Source organism: Dermacentor albipictus, chromosome 6, assembly GCF_038994185.2.
Source record: "Dermacentor albipictus isolate Rhodes 1998 colony chromosome 6, USDA_Dalb.pri_finalv2, whole genome shotgun sequence".
Taxonomy (NCBI): domain Eukaryota; kingdom Metazoa; phylum Arthropoda; class Arachnida; order Ixodida; family Ixodidae; genus Dermacentor; species Dermacentor albipictus.
The window spans coordinates 25,125,810-25,148,363 of NC_091826.1; the positions used below are offsets into that span (position 1 = coordinate 25,125,810).

Below are 22,554 nucleotides of genomic sequence, written 5' to 3' on the forward strand. Positions count from 1 at the left end.
CGGGGCGAGGCCGTTCCAAATGACGCCGGCCGGCTCCCTGCAAGGCGCGTCAGGTCTCCGACAATGCCTGTCGCACCCGGACGATGCGCGACATGTAGAGGGCGCGTAAGCGCGTTTTTGCTGACTTGTCGGCACTCCTGTAAGAAATCAAGAGGCGTGCTGCTGTCACAAGCGCACGCAGCCGGCTGAGGAGGGGGGGCTTCCGCGCCCTGCACCGGAGCGATAGGGTGAAGAGCACGACGCGGTAATGGCGAGAAACGGGCCGGAGCCGGGGCGGCAGGAACGCCAAGCTGTGCGGGCTCTGTGCGAGCAATGACGCGCGTCCACTTAGCGGAGTGCCTTGCCTGGCGCTCCGAGCACTCGTCAAGCTACTTCTGACAGCGACGCGTCATCGTTTTGTGCCTGTGTTTGCTGCCGATCGGCGGGGAGAGAGAAAGAAAAAAACAGGCCCGGGCATCTTCGTCGTGGCATTCACGCCGCCGTGTTGCTAAAAGGCAAGATGAGAAGGAAGCAAGAAGGGAAGCGAGTGACAAACTTTCCCCAAGAGTGGGACTGTGTACCTAGTGTCTTCATAAAAGCAGAAGGAACGAAACAAAACAAGAAGACCAAACAAACGAGAAGCAGCAGTCACGCAATGGTCATGTTGCTCGGAGCCGATTGCGCAAACTCTGCGTATTCATTCAGTAACGGCACCCCGGGGCTTCGAGATGCACCCTGCGATCGAAATGCTTTCGCTGACGCTGGCCGACAGCAAAGCTCAGCGAGGGAAACGAAAGGAGGTATGTTTCTTTTTTTTTTCATTTCTATGTGCCAAGAAGTGTGACGAGGCAGTAACGTGCAAACAAATTCGTCTGGTGAAGAGCTCGATGGAATGGTATAGCCTTTTTGATTATATTAGAGTGGCAGTCGTGGGAGAATGCAATATAGGCGTGTAACCATCACGCAGTACGCAATACTAGACCGTGGGCGACGACACTCCAGCGGGAAAATTGCTAGTTTTCTTCGAAATTCACGAAGTAGACGTGAAATTTACATAATTTTTACAGAAGATACCTACGAGCATTGCGATGAAGAAATGTACGAGAAAACCATCCAAATGATTAGCAGAGGCAGTTAGATAAAAGCCAAATCGCTAGAGGGCGTTTTTTTGCCAGCATGAAAGTTATTCTTTCCCAATGCGTCAGTTAGTCCGATTCTCATACAGTTGCAAGTGTTTGCGAATACGTAAAACTTGCAGCAAAAAATAAAATATAAAGGCAGAAAATTAGCGGTTTAATTATACGCTCTCGCACAATTGCTCCAGACCTCGTCGCTCTTCGTTTATGTTGACATAATGCACGCACGTTCACATTATTGACAGAATGGTTCGCATTGTTGACGCAGTGAAAACATCGTTGCCAGCAAAATTGTTCAGCAGGCTTTCTTTCGTTTTTTTTTTGGTCGCTGACTTTTCTTGGCTCGGCGTTGGCCACCATAATTTGATCACGGCGCTCATACTTACGTCAACACCCCGGGGAGACTTCGTCCGCTCCGCCGAGCTGGTTCATTTTTCACGGCCCGTCCATTACTTCGAACATTGCCTGCCATGCCAGGTATGACACGACAAGTCTTCGACGTGGCCGGAGGCGTGTTTCAGTGGAAAGACAAAAAAAAAACGCATTTTATTACGAGGTCAGGCACCCCACCCATGGCGTTTCTACACGTCGACATGACTGCGCGCGAGCTTTTAAAAAAAAATTCAGAATTGCTTGTAGCAATAACGATCGCTTTTGCCTTCGTTTACGGGGCGCTTGCTTTAGAACTGTCTAAAGAAAATAAATCGCTCGAAAAAAAAGAAATTACGCTTTATCGGCACCATTCACGAAACAGGGTCGACAGTTTGCCAACGCCTAATGGTCCTCTGAGGCGTTGGTCCTTTACTCCTTGATCAAATATGCACGAGTAGGTGGCGACGTTGGGGCTCTCTTGGCCTATTCACCGATGCACACGCGCAAAACGGGACGTGGTAAATTTGGCATTACCTTCCGACATTTTGCGATGTCTCCGCGGCTCCATATAGGTGACAGGGTGGGTTACTCTCGGGGAGGTTTTAAACCTCCCTGGTTACACCCTTCGCTCGTTAAGATTATCCTGTTTCGAACTCTTCTCGGAGAGCGTTCTTGCTCACGTAAGACCGGCCTACGGTGTCTGGGGTCGAGGCGCACCTAAACCGGTGGCGGTAACTTAGCGAGGAAATTGCTTACTTTAGCGAGTTTTCGGTCCTCGTAACGACAACTTTACCTACTTGGAGTCTGCGACATTTTTAGTGGAATATTTTTATTTTTGTTTTCTTTCGAGACGTAAATAGGTAGCAAACCGCCCTGTTACAATTCCTTAAGAAAGTGTTGGCTAAATTCCGCACATCGGCCCCATGGTATTGCGATAGCAATCGTATGGACACTCCAGGCGCATTTCTGCCGTCGGCGTCGGCGTCGCCGTGAGTTTCGACATAAAGTACCCGGTCAATAAAATCGTCGCCGCCCGTCGTATGCTCTACGCACGAGTGAAAGCGTGTGCGGGCTATTGTTTGTTTGTTTGTTTATCTGTTTATTGACAAAACAACGCTCAAGAGCGGTTTGTCTTGGTGCCAAGGCAAAAGGCGGCATTAAAAGCCACCTGACTAGGCCTTTGACACCAGACAGCACGCGCAGCACACAACATGAGCGCAACATGCTTCAAAACACACTGCATAATATCAAACACATAGAAATAAAAATGCATGTACAGGGTATCAAACACGATAAAGCAAGATAAGGAAGAATGACAGAATTAGTCGTCAATACATTCATCATCAACAAGACACAGAACTATTAAGGCAAATGGACTACAATTGGATTTGAAGAGAAAAAAAACAAATGTACAACAAAATTACAACTCAATCTCGCAGATGGCTTTCGAGATACAGCGGTCCGGGGGGGGGGCCGCTGTATATCTGGAAAGCCATCTGCGACGGGTACAGAGTCTGCGCTGCGCTGTGTTTTCGCGGCTTAGTTGGCGTTGGTGCGATCGGCAGCACGAAGGTCAATTCGCTCGCCGCCGCTGCCGCGTTTCCTCACTGCAGCGTTTTGACAGCGAGTTTCCGCGGCCATCGAGTGAGATGCGTCCATGTTCGCTTGTGCGCGCGTGATACCATGCTTGTTAATTTAGTTTGTATGGCTCTGTTTATAAGTTTACACTGCCGATAAATCTACCAACTTTACTTCGTATAGCCGTCCACTAATTTGCTATTTACCCATCGCAGATTACCGCCAATATAGGGTGCGCGGGCCGCGTGTGCGACGTTGCAGGAGTAAAGCCCCTTAAACTTCGTAAAGTAGCGCCAGGCTTTAAAGAACGCCTCCTCCTCCTCGCGCGCTCTGGCCCAGGCCGACGCCGCGTCGCTATTGGCCTAATAGCATCACGTGGGCTCTCGCGCCGTGCAAGAGCGCCATTTTTGCTCGAGAAGCGTCTACGGAGCGGCGAAGAGCGCATGTTGGCGCCGTTGCTACGCTCGAGCAGTGTAGTTGGCGCCACTGTCGAGGAGGGAGCGTGAAAGAGAGGAGAAACGAGGAGGAGCGACGGCGGAGGAGGAGAGTGTCGCTACTTTACGAAGTTTATGGGGCTTTATCTAGGAGGAGACGCGAGCCCCGTCTGATTCAGTCCCCCTACCCCCACACACACACCCACCACACACACACGCGCGCACACACACACACACACACACACACACACACACACACACACACACACACACACACACACACACACACACACACACACACACACACACACACACACACACACACGCACGCACACAAACCCACACGCACGCACACAAACCCACACGCACGCACATGCACACACGCACGCACATGCACACACGCACATGCACGCACATACACACTAGAGCAGGCTTGATCACATTACTGCGCACTCACGTCCCCCCTCCCTTTGCGCGCGCCTCATCGTGTGATCGCATGCATTTGACGCGCAGAAAAGCGACGCGCATCAAGCAACCGTCCTTAGCTCACCTTCTCACGTTTTCTCTCGCACCCATCGCATACGCAGTGCGGCGGCGGAAAGGTTCTGGCTGTCTAAGGGCCTGTTTACGCTCGCGCTGCCCATCGCCGCAAGCCGCACCGCACACGTGCGGTCGCGCGAAAAATTTCACACGTCGAACACCTCTGCACACATTTTGGTTCACAATGTGTACGGTTTACCCTGTGTACACAGTGTAAACGGAAATTTGTGCGCGAGTGGTCGATATGTGCAATTTTTCGCGCGACCGCACGCGTGCGGTGCGGCTTGCGGCGATGGGCGGCTCGAGCGCAAGCAGGCCCTAAAGGTGTTGCTTGGAGCGTGCGTCATCGGGCACGTAACGGCTCAGCCAGTGGGGAGGAGGTGGAGCCACGTCACGAGGGTATAAAATGAGCGCCTTCGCGACTCTCCGATGGGTCTACAAACGGCATAATGCTTTCGCATTCCCACACGTAAGCAATCCTAAGTGCCTCTGCCGAATGCTTTTTTTTACAATTGTTTAATGCATCCGACGGACACGTGCACAACCACCACCGCTCCTCCTGTCACGTGCCTCCCTACGTCACAATCCTTGTCCCACGCTCCGCTGCTTTCTCAGCAACATGTATATAATAAAGAAAAAACTGCCTACGGTTACTGGAATATCACGCCCTCTCTTAACTGTACCGAATTTCATTGAAATCGGTGAAGTGGTTACCCGCCGTGGTTGCTCAGTGGCTATGGTGTTAGGCTGCTGAGCACGAGGTCGCGGGATCGAATCCCGGCCACGGCGGCCGCATTTCGATGGGGGCGAAATGCGAAAACACCCGTGTACTTAGATTTAGGCGCACGTTAAAGAACCCCAGGTGGTCAAAATTTCCGGAGTCCCCCACTACGGCGTGCCTCATAATCAGAAAGTGGTTTTGGCACGTAAAACCCCATATATTATTATTATTATTATTATCGGTGAAGTGGTTGCCGAAGCGGAAAATTTCCGCGTAGCGCCTTTTTACTTTTCTTAAAGGTACGGTCCGAGCTTTCCTCTTCAAGAAAAGAGATGGATCCCGTGAACGCAAGTTCCGATTTTGGAAGTGCTTTAGAAACGACGGTACGACGCAGTTTTTAAGGGTTATCAATCAGTTCTGCGTACGCACCATTTGCCGACGAGACTCGAAGGAAAACGCCCACGGCAACAGCGCCAGTGTATCGATACACGAGCCTCCTTGTCGAGCGTTGCTTCGCGTGGAGGAAGAAACTGTTCCGAGTTTGAAGCGTTCATTTCTTATCGATGAGGATGCTCCTTTCTTTTTCTCTGTGTGTGTGAAGTCTCCATTAAACGACTTAGCGAGGTCCAGAGCACGGCCGCGATTAGATGAAATAGCAGCGTGACAAAGGCTCGTTTATTATCGCTGATGGCTCGTCTTCGACGGGGCGCTTCTCCGCCGACGTCGTAAATGATGATGAGAAGATGATAACGCCGCGCCTCCGGGACCAACCGGTTACCGCCCTTCGTTTGTTGAGACACACCGATTGAAGATCAACAACAAGACGTGATCTTTTTTTTTCTTGCAGGGCTACTGGGGGTTAAAGATAGTCGCTTTTGCAGTGCGTCAAGGTGAAGGTCGACAAACAGATCTTAAGCCTCCCCGAGACCCATTGTATGCAGAAGGGTTGAAATCTGGGCCAGTTGGTGCATACTTGAACGAAAAAACAAGTCAAAAACACAAAGGACAAGAGGGGAGGTTCACACCACAACGACTGGACTGGACATTGTAGCATTGGCATTGTTTGCTACGCATTGGCATTGTGTAGCATTGTAACCTGGCATAGCATTGTATGCTATGCCAGGTTTCCAGCGATTGCACAAGCCCAGTGTGGCAGATAGGCCAGAAACAGGGTGGTTTTATGAGAGAGAAAAAATGCGAACGAAATTGTTGAAAAAAAAAATTAAATTCAGTTATGGAGTTTTGCGTGCCAAAACCGCTTTATGATTAGGAAGCACGCTGTACATGGGGGACTCCGGAAAATTTGACCACCTGGGGTTCTTTAACGTGCGCCTAAACCTAAGTACACGGGTGTTTTCGCATTTCGCATCCATCAACGAAATTGTATTTACGGAAAGTATTTACATGAGCGTGGCTGGTTGGTAAAGTGCGTCGCGTCACATGTTAACGAGTTACTTGTAAAAAGCAGTTCGTGCCACTGTCTCCAATTCTTTCCTCGTGGCTGTTAGCGCTCTGAGTTGCGGTGTTAGACCAATAATGGTGTGGTGAGGTTTACGTAGTCCTTTCCCCACCAACCATGGTTGCGCTTGCCAGAAAAAAATACAGAAAAAATGCGCTGTTGTATGTCAGACTGGGCAACTCGTACATCAGAGACAGCTAAGCTCTATGTGTGAACGAATTCTCTCACCGCATTCCGATGGAAGCGGTATGCGAAAACGCTTGGGTACCGTGCATAGGGAGCACGTTAGAGAACTCTCGAGGGCGTCAAAATTTTCCATAATTTGGCCGAAAGCAGAATTTCGATTTAGGGCCTAGAATTTTTTACAAACGTTCGCAAAAGTCGGCAAGCTGAAAAGAAAATTGGACTACGATGCTTAGAAAATCCGTAAACCTGCACCAAGATATCGCAGTTCTAGAAACTGCATCCGTTATACAGTATCTAACGCGGACAAATTTGATGTCTCGCTTTACGCCTTAGGTTACATTGTTACAATGCTTACGAAGGTTTAGCAATAGCCATACTCACAAATTAGGGGCATATTTCAACGGGGTGTACGTTATGTCACTGTTGTCCGTTTTAAAAGTGTTACGAGATGCTGTTTACAGAGTTGTGGTAGCGTTTTTCATTACTGACTTATAGAGTTGTAAACTTTATAGCCGAGGTTCTTGAAATTTAGATATCTTAAAGAATTTTCGTAAGCTGCTGACGCCTCATGTATGAAATCTGCTGCCCACAGCTGCTAGATTTTGCCTTCTTCCTTTAAGTTCAACAGACATAATCTAGATCGGTTCCACAGTTGCCGAGAAAAATTATTTTCTCCGTTTCCCATGTATTTGGACAGGACCTCCCGAGGTAAACCTTACTCTTAAACAACTTGGCTGCAAAAGTAAACGGTTCAGAACAACATTCATTTGGGCTAGATGGTGCCTACTTGAAATAGGAAGGAACAGCGCCAACTAAGACGACCCCGAGAGGGACAACGACACAGGACAAGCGCCAGTTTTGGCGCTTGTCCTGTGTCGGTCTCCTTCTCGTGGTTGTCTTAGTTGGCGCTGTTCCTTCCTAATAAAAGTAAACGGAGGCCAGGATATTTGCTTGCGCTGATATACGGCTGATATTGGGGGCAGAAAGCACCTACGATTTCTCCAAGTGCGTTGGCGAAAATCGTCAATCGGTCTTTCTTGTACTCCGAAGGGAAAAACGCTAACCTTTCGGTAGGCGACGGGCTGAAGGGGATCATCCGTGTTCACCACGCCCCTGAAACCACTGCTCAGAGAGCGGCGCCTAGGCTTCCAATGACCGTTGTGGAAACATATGCAAGAGCGGCGAAAAAAGTCGTCGGTGATAGTACATATGAGTGATACGCTGTCGAAATGGCCGCTAAATTTAGTAGGGGTGACATTCAGCACCAAGTTGCAAGAGCCTGGTAGGATTCACGACCTTTGTAGAGACAGCAGAATTGGCATCGCGCGAACTATATATATATATATATATATATATATATATATATATATATATATATATATATATATATATATATAGCCGCGGGAACTCTACATTGCCGTGTGCTACGAATTAGGTTTCAAGGAAGCTAAAATCCTCCAGAGATGATGAGCCAGCGAAGGTCACACAAATAATGAAACAACAAGCGTTGCCAAAACGAAGTTAACGTAAGCAGCCGGGGTATCATACCATCCTGAGAAACCACCGTTGTTGGCACGGTGTCAGGTTAAGTATATGCCAAATTGGTTTGATGGAATACACAACATTTTAATAAGCGAAAGGCAATCGTCCAGGACTTCTCACGTAGATTTGTGCTTTTTACCCAATTCAACAGATTCGTTTTTATTGTGAGACATTACTGTATCAAATAAATTGTCCTAAAACTTCCGTAATATTTTAATGGATATTACCGGAGAGGCAGCCTTTGTACGTAAAGAATAGTTCTTCCGTTATTTCAACTTTGTACGCGACATCCTTGTTTACCCGAGGGAAGTGAAATTAGGTCCCAGAAGCCCACTTAACATAGCTATCGAAAACGGCTAATAATTACGACGTTCATGTATCGGTGGTGATGTTGAGAAGGGTGGCTATGAACATGAGTGCACTTCCGTGCACTCTTGACGGCTCTTCACACTGAAGAATGCGTTGGTGCACTCTCAATTGCGTTTTCCTTAGATTTCAGTTTAGGGTGGAAAGTTTTTCAAATATTTTCCAGTTACATACATGGAACGTCCTTACACATAAGGTGGCAGAGTGTATGGAATGGCGTTCCATGTAGTGAATTTCTTTTGTACTTTTGAACTACACATAACTAGAGGTTTCCGAATAGTAATTTTTGCGACCGCATGAAATAGAAATCGGATAGTGTAAGAAGCAAAGGAAAGTGAGTCCAATATGAAATAGTTTTCTAGTAGTTTTTGAATGACGAACAGGTATTTTCACAATCAATATAAAACGATGTTCACATCCTGGTATTCACAACATTAGTAAAGTATTTACGTTGACGCATGAGGAATAAATAAGCACTCTTTCCCTGTCTTTCTTTTTTTTCTGTTCTTTTTTTTCATACAAAGGACTATTTGGAGAGTGCGAGGGATCGCTGCACAACCGGCTACCTGAGGCCGTAGCCTGCTTCACTACGTAAGTTAAAGTGCTTGCTGCCTATGCTATGCGAACTGGGGGGGGGGGGGAGGGGGGGGGGGGCGTCGAGTTTAACTAAACTATTGCTCCTATTTTCTTTTCTACTGCGTACAGTGGACGTTTTAAAATATTTTTAAATTATTCGAAATACAATCGTAATTACGTATAGTGAGTATTCGACTCGAAGAGCGCGTCGAATAGTCGCGATTAAGATGAAGCAACATTTCAGTGCTCACTATATTAAGTATATACACGACCTGCAAGATGCATGCCCGGTGCAATGTGGTGCCATTCTATCATCTTCTACTATATTACGCCCAATCAATATATGCCTGGGATCCCAGGATTCAATCGCGTCTGTCGACAAGAAACTATCATCGTCAACGGCTAATACCCCTGTAAGCAAGAAAACAATAATGAAATGGCTCTTAGCCCCGTAAGACAGAGGCTACCGGCTTTCAGCAAAATGAGCAGCGCCTATTCTTAGGAATCACGCATGCACCATACAGAACAGCATGTCGAAACTGACATCATCAATGGCTCATACACCCGTGAGCAATGGCTCATACCCCCGTAAGCAAGTAAAAAAAAAAGGCGATGGCTCATACCTCTGTAAGGCAGTGACTATGAGTAGTCAGCAAAGTTAAGGGAACAGTGCATACATTTCTTGGAATCATGCGTAGACCATAGAGAACAGCATATCAAAAACTGACATCCTCAATGGCTCATACCCCTGTAAACAAGTAAAAAAATAATCCGATGGCTCATACCACTGTAAGGCATAGACTATGGGCAGTTAGCAAAGTGAAGCGAGCAGTGCATACATTCTTTGGAACCGTGCATACAAGACAGAGAACGGCACACGTTTCAAGAAAGAACAAGCAAAATGAAGCATCCGAACTACATAATTGATTATGAGGCGCTCGTGATGGCAATGCGATGGCCGTAGCGCTCCCCGCATACGTTTCCACCTAAAGATTACTGCTGTGCAAGCTGCCATGGGGACGCCAGCTTGTGAGGTGGTCTGTGACGACCCCAGCCTTTTGTATGTAAAACTACCAGCCTAGCAACTGATTTCAATGTTGTTGCAGCACCGCTGTGGTTGGTGGCGTGCTGTCAAAATTAGCATTACTCCCATTCCTACCATTGCTCAACAATAGCACTACTAATATTACTCTAAAGCCATAAAGCATTACGTAACCCCCCTCCCCCCCTCAGCGGTTGTAGTGGTGGTTTTTAACAGCTTCGCTGGGCGTCCACTTTCGCAGGGCCGGGATGGGGAGGTATTGTGGTTCCGTTCTATTTCGTGCTATTCGAAATTTGAAATATTCGCACATCCCTGAGTAACGTATAAAAAAATGTGGAATTTGTTCTAGTGCGACATAAACTGGTAATGGGAACAATGATTCACGTACCTGTTTCTATTATCCGGAACATTGGAACATTATTTCGCGCACAAACGCGGCCTACAGTTTAAAGACAAATATCTTTCTTTACACTTTCTCTAAACTGTTTAAGTAACTTTTATTCCTCGCAGAGAGCCCCCTTCGGCCCCATTCACGGGGATATTAACAATGTACAGGGCGATAATGCGCGTAAACTGCGATGTTTTGCTGTCGACGGAATTGAGCGATTCTAAGCAAGATCCCTACTTTATAGCTCCGCGAAATAAGTTTTGAAGATGATGCAAGAGATATTTCATCACGCCTTTAGAATGAATTCTAATATTACGTACATCTCGTTTATCTCCAGCAATCCTGCACGCTTCATACGTAACGTGAAGCCCAGTTTCTTTGTTCAAAACTTTACCTTAATAGGCCGTCAACATTTCTTTCTTTCTTTTTTTCTTTCTCTCTTTCTTTCCTTCTTTCTTTCTTTCTTTCTTTCTTTCTTTCTTTCTTTCTTTCTTTCTTTCTTTCTTTCTTTCTTTCTTTCTTTCTTTCTTTCTTTCTTTCTTTCCCGCTGGGGACAAGCGATTCGTATAAGGGATGTATCCAAAAGACCCGCCGTACTGAAAGATTAAGGAGAGGCTACCACATCACGCAGACGCTAGAAAGGTGACGCTACCGTATCATGCAGACATTATTAAAAACAAAGAAACAAACAAAAAGAACGAAAGAGAGAAGAGCAAACATGGATTCTGCCTCTGGAGTAACAAACGGGGAATACAAAACCCGGGGTCCGGGACACGAGATCCCCGGGGAGCTTTATGACGCACCCTGACCAACAATAATGACCTTTCCGCGACCCCCATCCTGGAGGCGCGTGAAACACGCGCCCGGCTAACACCACCACGACCACGGCGCTCGCAGAACTGGTCGTACCACGACATTCGAGTCACGTACTCGTCCCTGTCTCATAGCGCCAGATTCCAGCGGCGGCAACGTCACCTTGCTTTATCACCGACCTTGCTTCATTTATTCCGTTTCACCCTCTTTAGGCTTCCCGCGGCTCAGAGACCGCGAAGGTGTAAGAACGTCGAGCCCAGAGAAGAAAAAAAAAATAGCGGCAACAGGAGAACTTATGCTTCGCAGATGCGTTGTCGGCTCGCGTCGTCTGCTCGGTGCCTGCAGTACAGAAGCCGCAAACTGTGATGCTTGGCACATAGAATTCTGGGTTACGTCACTGGGCTCATTGCGATATGATCTTCTGCATTCTGAATCTCTTGGGCATCACTCGCCAACATGTTTGATCTCGGTGCTAGAGAAATGGGTAGAGCGGGGTGGGGGTGCAAGGAGGACACTACGCCTTGTCCATTCCTTGCACCTCAAGAAGTGTTCGGAATCACTCTCGATACTGCTGTTGCACAAGATATCGTCTCTGGTCGCTTTCATCTTTCCATAAAGAAGGGCTTTGAACCATGCATTATAGCGCACTCAGTGGTTAGGTTGCTTGTTCTTGTATGCTGATCCTTGCCTCGTATTGCGAAAGCGAAACTAATATTATTCCTCAGTGTTCCGTAATTATTTGAGTTTCTTGAGTCACTTATAAGCGAAACTGCAATATTATTCCTGAGGGTTCCGTAATTATTTCAGTTTCTTGAGCCACTTATTGCGAACAGCAGTTACGGTCCCCCGACTCCTCTATACGTTTAGATCATGTCACGTGATCTTGGGATGAACTCCTCGATACTTCGAGGAAGTTCGGAGAAAAGAACTTCTGCAGTTCCACTTGAGCAACTCCTCGACGCTTCTGGACAGTGATGAAATGCTGGCCGGAGATCTGAAGAACCAGGCTGCAAGATATGCGTCGATCGCAGCGGCAATAATTTGCGACGGGTATAAGGAATACGTGCCCGGTTTCTGAGCGCCTCCGTAGGGTGCCTTGAATACAGGTTTACATACGAGGACGTGTTTGTGTCCCTATCTTCAAGTGTGATGTCTTGCTGTACCAAAATCCCATGTAGATGAAATAAAATCATAGCGGTGTGTAATGCATAATTTTCCCCGCTTTAGATATCCCGATGATACAGGTGCAGTTTAGAGAATTCTGGCATCGCTTTCTAAAGTTATTGAGTTACAGAGCTCAAACTTTACGGTTCAGTTTTTTCGAATTTTCAAATGATTTTAAAAGCAATAATGACCTAAACAAAAAAGAAGCCTAATTCACTAGGCAGGTTCTTACCGTTTCTCTTAGGTGAAAGAACTTCGTCTAATTCTGTGCAGTGGCAGCTGATAAACAGGACTTAACCGTTTACATGTATTTAGGGAGAAACGCCGCAGGTACAATTTTCTCATAGAGACAGGCTGCGAGGCCACCATTCTGCATTTAAGCGCTAAAACTAGACTTTCATATGCATTTTGTGCTGGCTTCGCCGCAGTGCAGTTCTGTAAGATGAAGAAGCGCACACATTGCATTGCGACGAATGAAATTGAGAATCCGAGCGAGTACATCCAGCGTAAACGACGCGTTATCACTTAGTAAACTTTGACGGGACATCCAGGGCACCCAAGGGGCCGCGGGTATATCAAAGCTGGAACCCGAACGGGTCCTCGGTTTGTGTGTTCACCGAGGTCTTCTCGTGCCGAGGGTGTAGAAGATCTGCTCTCCGCTGTCGTGTACAGCCGATCTTTTACGCAAACACCCTCCCGACTTGTTCTGGCCCTCGGCGGCCACAACCCACGGATAGATCTAGATCCATCTGTGATCTTCCCGCTGCCCGTTATGTGCAACCTGGAGATCCGACGCTGCGCGCACATTATTATCACAGTTTTTGTTATACAGTTTTATCTTTCGCACGCTAAAAAATCTCACCGTGATACATACCTTTATTGATGTGAAGCTTAGCAAAGCACACCCGTCGTAACGAAGTGCATGTAAGACCATTGCCGGCGCAGGAAGTAGGGAGGCAGTTGGGAGACCACTGGTAGCCAGTGTCTCTGATTGCACTGTACAACCTTCCTCGCCACACGAGTATGACGCAAACGGGATGACCAGGCGATCACGGAATACTTTGGAGCCCTCGCTGTCAGCAACAACCCCTGCAAATGTGTGGGCCCTCAACCATTCCCGTTTGAAAGAGAGCCGAGCCTGCTGTGGCCCACTCACAGCTTAGTTACTTTTATCTGCTAACATAAAAGCTATAGGTTAATTGGAAAAATAAAAAAAAAACTAGCTGCTTCAAGCTATAAGATTAGCTATCGCTGGACAGTGATATGTAGGCCGCCAACAAAATTGGTCATTTTATCCTAAAACCAGGAACACAAGGACCGAGCTGCACGGAGAAAACGCTTGTTTAAAACACGCGAAACCGCTTGTCGTCAGGCAAATGAGCGAATCCAATTGGCTGGCGCTTCTCAGCAAACTGTGCTTGAGTTGGACCGTGTACACATAATCTTGCAATTCTTATGTCATCACCGACTATAGTTCGCTGTGTTCCATCATCTTCATCCACACACTCTCGCTCTTCTTTCACGTCTCCCTTTCCCTTACGTGGAATGGCGGGCTACAGAGACGAAGGTCCTCCGGTCTGCCGTTTTAGCCTTTCTCTCGCTAAAACTGCTTTCTCTCTCGCTCTGAAGTCTGCAGATTGGTTTCTTTTTATGCGAAGCATACTAGCCGCACAACCCCGCTCTTCCTTGCTGCGCCGCGCGCGGTCGCGTAGCTACCATATGACGTCATAACAGCTGCAAAAGCGGACGCTCGACTCGTGCGCTCGCTTGCGGCCGCGTAGCTACATAGCCGGGTCTCAGCTCGTGCGCTCGCCTGCATGAGTTGTTTCTTCGTCTAACCGAACCAAATATAGCCAAGCAACAGCAGTTCACTAGGCTAAACAGTGGTTCAACAACTAAAATAAAGGCTAGTATGCTTCGCATCCTGGGCTGAACTTTAGCTAAGCCACAGCCATTTTTTTTCTCTCCCTTCCGCTTCTATATTGGTTTTATGTCCGGCCGTACAAAATTGCAATTACAGGTCCAGGATCGTGTTCGCGCCGGATAATAAGCAGCGCTGGACGCCACGCTTTGCGACGGCAGAAACGCGAGACGGGGTCCCGTTGGCGGCGGGATCGTATGGCTGCATAAAAAAAAAACTCGATCCCCGCCGAGACCCACGAGGGCGGACGCGGATGACTTGCTCCATGGCACGTGCACGATATACACCAGAACACCGTGAATTCAAAGGGCGCCGCCATATTGATGAGCGCCGGTCGCGCCATCTATCCCAAGCGCCGCGAAGTAAAAGTGGGCTGCCACGCCAGGAGATGCGACCCGGCGCGAAAGCGAAACTTGGGCTTTTTAGCTGCGCGGAAGGCGTGTTTCACGTTTTTTCTAACCTGTCATTTTCGCTGTCTGGATTCAATCAAATTTCAAGACCTCGTGCAAGTCCACAATGGACACACTGAGTGCTGTGCAGACTGCAGAAGCGAATACATCGGGTAGGTACGCTATTACGTTACGTTTGTACAAACCGCGCGCTATATGCTAGGACACCTGTGAGCTTTTTGGCACGTAACCTGTGAAGGAATTTACAGCACTGTGTTGGTGCCATATATTATTAAAGCACGCAGAACACTGTCATCTGCGCTTTCAGTTTGGTCTTGTTTGTAATGGTCTCTACTGGGTTGGCCGCGCTTGGCAACCAACTGGCGAGGTCGTTTGACTGCCTGGTTAGCAGACGCCTGCCCTTCACCACCTGCACACTGAAAACAAAATAGATGTTATAGTAAGAAGGGCTGTAGTTCTTTCCCATGCCATCACTTTTGCGAAGATATAAAGTCCTCTCAAAATGAAATAGAAAATACACCAGGCCAATTGTATCGTGCAACCACTTAAGAGTACAACATTCAGAACAAAAGCCTACAGCACTCGAACAAGCAGCATATGATGCTAAACCTGCACTCATTGGAAAATGAGGTACTACAGTAGTTATAATGTTCAACTACATGAGCAGTCAAAGCCCGTATAACAGGGCGAGCATGACAGATGCAGGTGTTGTACAGTTGCACAAACCATGACAGGGCACGTAAAATTACCATCCCTACTTAAAGCTGCATCATCAGGACCCCTTTGGTATAAGACAACAACCGCACCTGCATTCCAAGAAATTAGCCCCACCAACTGGAGCTACCTGGTACCAGACCTGTTTCGCTTGTGCGAGGCCATCGGATTGTTGGCGCTCCATTAGAAAAGAAAACAGTAAAAAAAAACTAGTGAGAACGATCAAAATTTTGTTACAAAATACAAGAATAATTAAGCACCTTATTTTCCTCGCCATATGAACGGAAATATTTTGCGCTTTGCCCCGCATAACAGCCCGCACGCAGTTTAGAGCTCAGGAGGCTCAAATGAATTCGTTACGAATGACACCTGCAACACCAGCTCGTAAAGGTAGGTGCGCTTCAAGAACACCTTCGACGACGAGTAGTCGTCGTTTACGTTTTTGTGGACGCATGCTACGTGACGAGCAGACTTCGGTTTACTTTCATTAGCAATAACGCTCACCAGCAAGGCCTACAACTTGTCGTTCACGCTTAATGGTCATTCCGTGCACCAGCTGCAAGTATCGCTAACCGCAAACTCAACTGTTCCACTTAACCGTCGGGAGCTCTGCCTGAATGAAAACACGAAAAGCCTTTTTGTGTTATAGCCAAGGCGAAGCACGGGCGCGGAATTCTGCTCTGTAGGCTTGTTGCCCAGAAAGTGCTCGGAGCAAACCTGCGTATTACGTTTGTAGTGCGCAAAGTTGAACGTGGCACCAAAATATACACAGATCGAATACTCACTCGTGCATTTTCACTGGGTTGGTAGTTCTTCCCATTCACTGCAGCTATCCACCGGTGACGCAGCTTGGCATTCTTCGTTGCGGATGGAAATCGGCGCAGGCTGAAAACACCGCACCGGCACGATTCCCTACGTGTGTTGTGCTCTTCGCAAACAGCGCTAAGCAACCTGCTCCTTTTCCGCTGGTTGTTTTGGCATCCAAACACGACGCAATGATGCCCAGATGACTTCTTCTACTTTGGATCCGTGTGAGCGGGCACATTTCCGCACTTTGGAGCCCTAGAGCTGGCGTTTGCCATGTCTACTGGTCGCCGGCGAACACACTTTGGCAGCCCAGTACAAAATAGCGCCGGTCGACCGGGCAACCCGGGTGCGAGAGTATGCGTTCGGTTAGTCTGGGTGCGAGACTAGCGTGTTCTGGTCTATACACGCGAAAATTGACACAATTTTGGCTCCGTCGGCAGCCGATAGCAGCCTCTTCCCGATCGCGTTTCGGGCGCCATTCAATTTGCTCGTCGCGAGGTTGTTTATCCGTCGCGCTTGAAATTTGAGCTCGCCCTCTGCCCGCGTGGTTCTCGATGCACGTCTTGTTTCCGTAGTTTTGTTTTCTGGATGCTTGCTTGTACATGGCGCACATAATTTAGCTTGCGCGCCTGGAGCCAAATCAGAGATTCTGGTGGCGTCTCTGAGAAGAGAGGGCGGAAAGAAAAAGGAAACATAAGGAAGAAGGGAACGATTTTAACAAGGAGTGTATAGTTGGAAATCCTACGCTGGGGGCCAAAGTACCACCTGCGCAGACCGTGCCAAGCAGTCAATAGTGAGACCACCAGTGGACTACCGGAGAATCAACGGACAATAGAAGTAAGCAAGCCACAACTCATTAAGGTTTGACGTACACCCGTGAGCAACAGTATACGGACGCACCGGGTCGATAGAAAAACAGAATTTTTTCGTAATCGACACTCGTAAACAGAAACAGACAAGTGCGCTAGAAAACTCGTAATGCCAAGTTTGGACTGCAGTCCCTAACTTCAAGCTGCATTCATAGACAGGGGAGAACATTAGTCGTACCGCGCAATCCCTGGTCCGTATACTTTTGCTCACGGGTGTACATTGCAAGTTCTTGTTTCTTTGCATGGCCGTCATATGCGCGCAAAACATGCAGACGGCAACGGGCAAATGCGAGGGGAACGGGGGATGGAAAGGGCTGTCTGGTAACTGCCGCTGGAGAACGTGCCACGTCTCCTCATGTAAAATGCCATCCGGTCCAGAAAACAATCGTCATGATTTTCTCAAGCAACTGATTCTTTCCGCAGAGTACGTATGACAAAGACTCAATCAAAAATACCAGAGGAATGTCTTTAGGAAAAGGTAGGCTTGAAGCGTTTTACAGTGCTAGGTCAAGGAATGTAACTGCAGCCAGCGTTTCGACAGGGACACCTGTCTTCATCGGGACAATTAAGTACCCGATTGTCGATTGCCTTCAGCTACATTCCTCCTTCTACCACTGCCAATCAAAGTCTTGATCACGTACATATAGTAGGTGTTCCGCATTGCAGGACGACTGAAAATTCATATCGGTGTCATACATCCAACGAGTTGTATCACCTTCCCGCGTCGCCAGCGACTTCTGAAAATGACGACGCATCTATGAGAGTATTAACTAACGTGTTATAATACGGGAAGGTTTTCCTCTTGTAACTTGTACAACTGGTGTTTCTACATCATGAAATATTCTATAATTATCAAGCCTCCCAATATTCTTATTACGTATGTGTTCTATACTTCTCATTGACATGTGGCGGCATATTGTTTCACATCTTGGACACATTTTGGCATAAGAATCTTGTGCAACCACTCCCCTCTCTAATAACTTTTGACCTCGAGGATATAATGAAGAAATAAATAAGTAAATAAATAAATAAATAAATAAATAAATAAATAAATACAAACACTTCGGCAGCGTGTTGCACTCCTGTAACACGTGAAGGCGAAAGCCTGCTGGCATACTTGGCGACGCGTTAAGCTATACGATCGGGTGGGTCAGACTTTCGAGACGTAAGGAGCCGCAGTAAACGTGCGGCAAGCCGTTGTCTGCGGGCTTCGGCGTCCTCTCCGCGTTGCCGTCTCGAGTCGTCGCGCTGCTTTCGCTGGTTGGCTTCTTTCGGCTCGTTTTCGACGCTTAGCTACGTGCTTCGCGCGCTCGTATGGCGGGCTCAGACTCGCGCCAACGACGTTTCTCTTCGACTTCACTCACTACACTCTTTCACACTCTTTCACACTCTTTCACATCTCGTGGGGGTGCGAGGGCAAACCTCAACACTTAAAGACTCCTAGCACGTCATTTGAGCGGTGGGAGGTACAGCTGACCGGCGATACCCTGGCGGGACAAGAAGCTCTCGTCCAGCAAGTACGTCGGGCAGCCACGGCCAGTGGAGTCCTGGAATGAGGACCCCACCCACTCGACCTCAAGAGCAACCACCTCGGTGGTCCAAATAAATGTTTTTTCTCTCTCTCTCTCTCTTGTTTACGGGAGTATGAGCCATTGCATCTTTGCCTGCTTACGGGAGTATGAGCCATTACTGCTGCTGATATTTTTTTGTACCACTCGACCAGACGCCGCGTTTTGTGGTATGAACCATTGCAATGAGTCAATTAAGGCTTTCACCTTAATAAAACGTGTTTACGTTTCAAATCTCTTGTAGCGTGCCATGGACTAGACGCCATGGTAGATGGTCTAACTTGAACATCTTGATGTATCAAGTCGCACTTAAATCTCAGTCACGCGAGCGCCTTCGATCTCGTTGGTCTATGCAGTTAAGCCGGCAGGAAATCGAACCCGCAACCTCACTTGTGGCCACTGACGGATACGCAGAGCGCTGCGCACACTAGGCTACCACGTGGCTATCACATGGTTTGCTCAGCAGAATCTAGGAGAGCGTGCGAATTAAATAATGGTGTGGCAGAAAGGTGACGACTGATAAATATCAGTATGTTTTCTACGCTGTAGCTAACCTTGCATTGTGATCATAACTATTGATTGATTGACTAATTGATTGACTTATTTATTTCATTCTGGTCCTGACTGATCCTGGTTTTCAGTGCTTTAATTAGCGCTCGCACAGTAGCTCCCGTGACTGGCAAGAACAAACTTTGTTTAGTAACCGTACGAACCAGTAAACGTAGGGCGACTGCTTAGCCGTGAAATAGGCAACCACCAACGAGATGACAGCGGCACCGTATTCCCGAGTATGCCTTCTGGCGCGACTGCCGCGGAGCCACTGTCGTTCGTAGCAGGGCACAGTTGACGCGCGACCACCAATCGCGCGGCGCACAAACCATCCTGCTCTCTCTCCCACACTTTTATATACTCCACCCTCCCTCATCTTCAATCAATCAATCAATCAATCAATCAATCAATCAATCAATCAATCAATCAATCAATCAATCAATCAATCAATCAATCAATCAATCAATCAATCAAAAAGTGAGCTTTGTTTAAGCAATTCAAGGAATGCGCACAATAAAAGTTGGACCAATAGCCTGTGTAGCTAGTAGCTAGTCGAATACACCAAAATCCCACCCTTTTATGTACTACACTCTCTCTCATCTTCACCCTTCCCCTTTAGCCGGCGCACACGTGACGCGACGCGCCGCCAACAATTACGCAATATTCACGCGACCAATGGCGTGACGGGCATTATGACAAAAAAAAGCCTCTCGTCCTACCCCTCTCCATCGTTCTTACAGCCTCCTCCCTCTCTCTCTCTCTCTCTCTCTCGACGTCACGACACCAGCACGCGCGCGCTTTCCGAAGGATTGCACCACCCTCACTCACGAAACCACTGCTTCGCCCTTCTTTCCCAATCGTCGCGCCGCCTTTTCTGTCTTTTGCGTCCTAATTCCCTTGACCACGTAGGCCGCCGCCGCCACCAGAGGGCAGTGCTGCTATACGGCCGCCGTTCGTTGCGTGCATTATTAGTCGACTACGGAGAATGGTGATTTATTGGAGAGAGGCCGGCATTATCCTCCCCTCCTCCTCTCAACTACCGACGCCCTTCCTTGCCTGCTTCAGTCAAGGGCGCTCGATCAGCGTCCGGGTTCCGAGGGAGGGTGGGGGGGGGGGGGGGGGAAGGTCTGCTGCTGCCCCAGCACCCCGAAGATGGGCAGCGCCTTCTCGGGGACGACGGGGCTCCGACCGTAGCCTGAGCTCGAGCCAAAACCCAGATCAGTCGAGAGTCTTGCCCCTGCTGGGGTCGGCAGAAAAGAGAGAATGTCGGAACGGGATAGGAAGGGGGAAAAAAAAAGTAGGAATAGAAGAAGATAGGCGACCGAGAAAGTCGGTCACTTTGGCCCGGCTGCTGGCCCCCTCCGCGGAATCAATATTTCATATGAACATCGCGCCGTGTGGTGTACGGCCAGACGCTCGCTTGCCAAATGGCCGCGCTTTTGTGAGATTTCTTTTTTCGGCGTATTTAGGCGCTATCGGAGCTTTATCGGTTGCTTATTTCTCGCATGAGGGCGGCGAGAGAATCGCTGACTGCGCGTATTGCTTTTGCGTCGTGTCTCCTTGCTCTTCGTGCTCCTATCCTTCTCCTCGCCTAATTGCTTTCCGTGGGTCTCGCGGCCGTACGAGCCTTCCAATATTACTGACTCGTTCGTTTCCACAGAAAGCAAACATGTTTACGGGGAGACTTATATAGTAGTTCTCTGTGCCCCCTAGTGGCAGCTTTGCCACATAGCAGTTTCATCCGCTGCTCAAGACCGGCGGTTATAGCGAGTAAGACCCAGACGTTCTTTTTTTTTATTTTCTCGTTTGTTGTTGCTGATCTTCGCTTGCGGTACTTCCATGTGGGCCTCTTTTGGTGCCTCGTCAGCAACCTGGTCGAGAAAATCGCCTGACTCGCCTTATGTCTGGGGTTGGTGGATTTCTTCATCCGGGGCACTGACCCATACATACCTGCTTACTATCAGCTTTTGTCGAGGTTATAAGCGCCGTACGCGGGCAGAAAATAAAGAAAGAGAAACGAGAACACAGATATTTGCTTACCATTGCTTGCGAATGAAATGGACGGGTCTGTGGTGTTGACCCCGCTTGTTAACTTCACTATCACCTACGCTCGCACTTGTTGTGTTAACCTCGGCCTAATAACAGGTGGCGTTCGACGTGACTACGTTGCCTGGTCCGCAATGAGAGGCAACATAGTCGAGGGCAATGTATTAAACGTTGATCACTTATGGTTCTTGCACTTGCGCATAAATCTAAACATGCGAGCAATTTTCGCAAATAGAATGGTTCTTTTACTTTCTTGTGTGCTTTTTTTTAATGAATCAAAAAGGCACACGAATCATGTCCGCTGATACTTGTTGTGTTAACCCCGTTATAATAATAGGCGAGGTTCGACGTACCGATATTACCCACTCAGCCATGAGAAACGACATAGTAGAGGGCGACGTATTAATGCCGAGCACTTTTGGTTCTTTAATGTGCACATAAATTTAAGCATCCGAGCCGTTCTCGCATATAGTATGGTTGTCTTATTTGTTGTTTTTACAAACGAACAAGGCACACCAAGACTGTCACCTCGGCTGATACTACTTGCGCTAACACCATTCTAATATTAGGCGGGTTTCGACGTACCAATGTTGCCCCGTAAAACATGAGAGATGACAGTAGAGGGCAATGCATTTAACTTCGACGATTTCAACTTCTTGAATGGCACATAAATCGAAGCATACGAGTTATTTTCGCACGTAAAATGGCTGTTTCATCTTCTAGTTTTTTTTACGGACGAACAAAAGCAAAGATGCCGGTTGTTTTTCATTGCGAAATTTGTGCAAAAGCGGAGCGGCCATAAGTTAGAAATCAATTCAACTCGAATTGCTTTCCATAGTTCTTTATCCCATTTTAGTGTCGTAGAAGTATTCCGCCTCAATCGCGCGCATTATTGAGAGTTTTAGCATGCACGGTATTGCGCTGAACGCAGGCGGACTGGGCGTTTTGCCGGATGGGCGGAGACGCAAACACAGATATGCTCTTGCGCGAGAACTTTGAGCTGTTCGGATGTTTAGATGCTGTGGTTGGTGGTGTGTTGGTGTTTCTCCGCCGCCTTGGCTGACGCCTTTGCTGCGCGAATTCTTCACAGACGTCGCGCGTCCTTCGCCGATATGCGCTGTTTCGTCTTGCCGGATCAACACAGCTCTGCATAGACCGACTGGCATGGTGCGTGAGATGGGCATGATGTTATAAAGCGAATGACCGGATGAGAATGTCATGCTGACCATCGCCGCGCCATCGTGATTCCGTTGTGGTCATGACGTTCTTGTAATAGTGCCATCGTCATCGCGCTGTCATGGTGTATGTCATCGACATTCAGCCTTCGACACACCGTCGTCGTGGCGATGTCATGTCGTCTACCAAAATACGTGA

General features: G+C 48.0%; 1 protein-coding gene across 2 annotated transcripts in view; it reads left to right on the plus strand.

Annotated features, from left to right (window-relative positions):
* Positions 1 to 22,554, plus strand: part of LOC135896516 (mucin-19-like) — a 379,214-nt gene that overhangs the window by 15,547 nt on the left and 341,113 nt on the right. The window contains exon 1 of one of the 2 annotated variants that reach the window (XR_010562723.1): positions 8,835 to 8,904. The exons of the other annotated variant lie outside the window; for it this stretch is intronic. The gene's annotated coding sequence lies outside the window, so the exon portion shown is untranslated. Of the gene's footprint in view, positions 1 to 8,834; positions 8,905 to 22,554 lie in introns of those variants that run through there. 2 annotated transcript variants of the gene reach the window in all.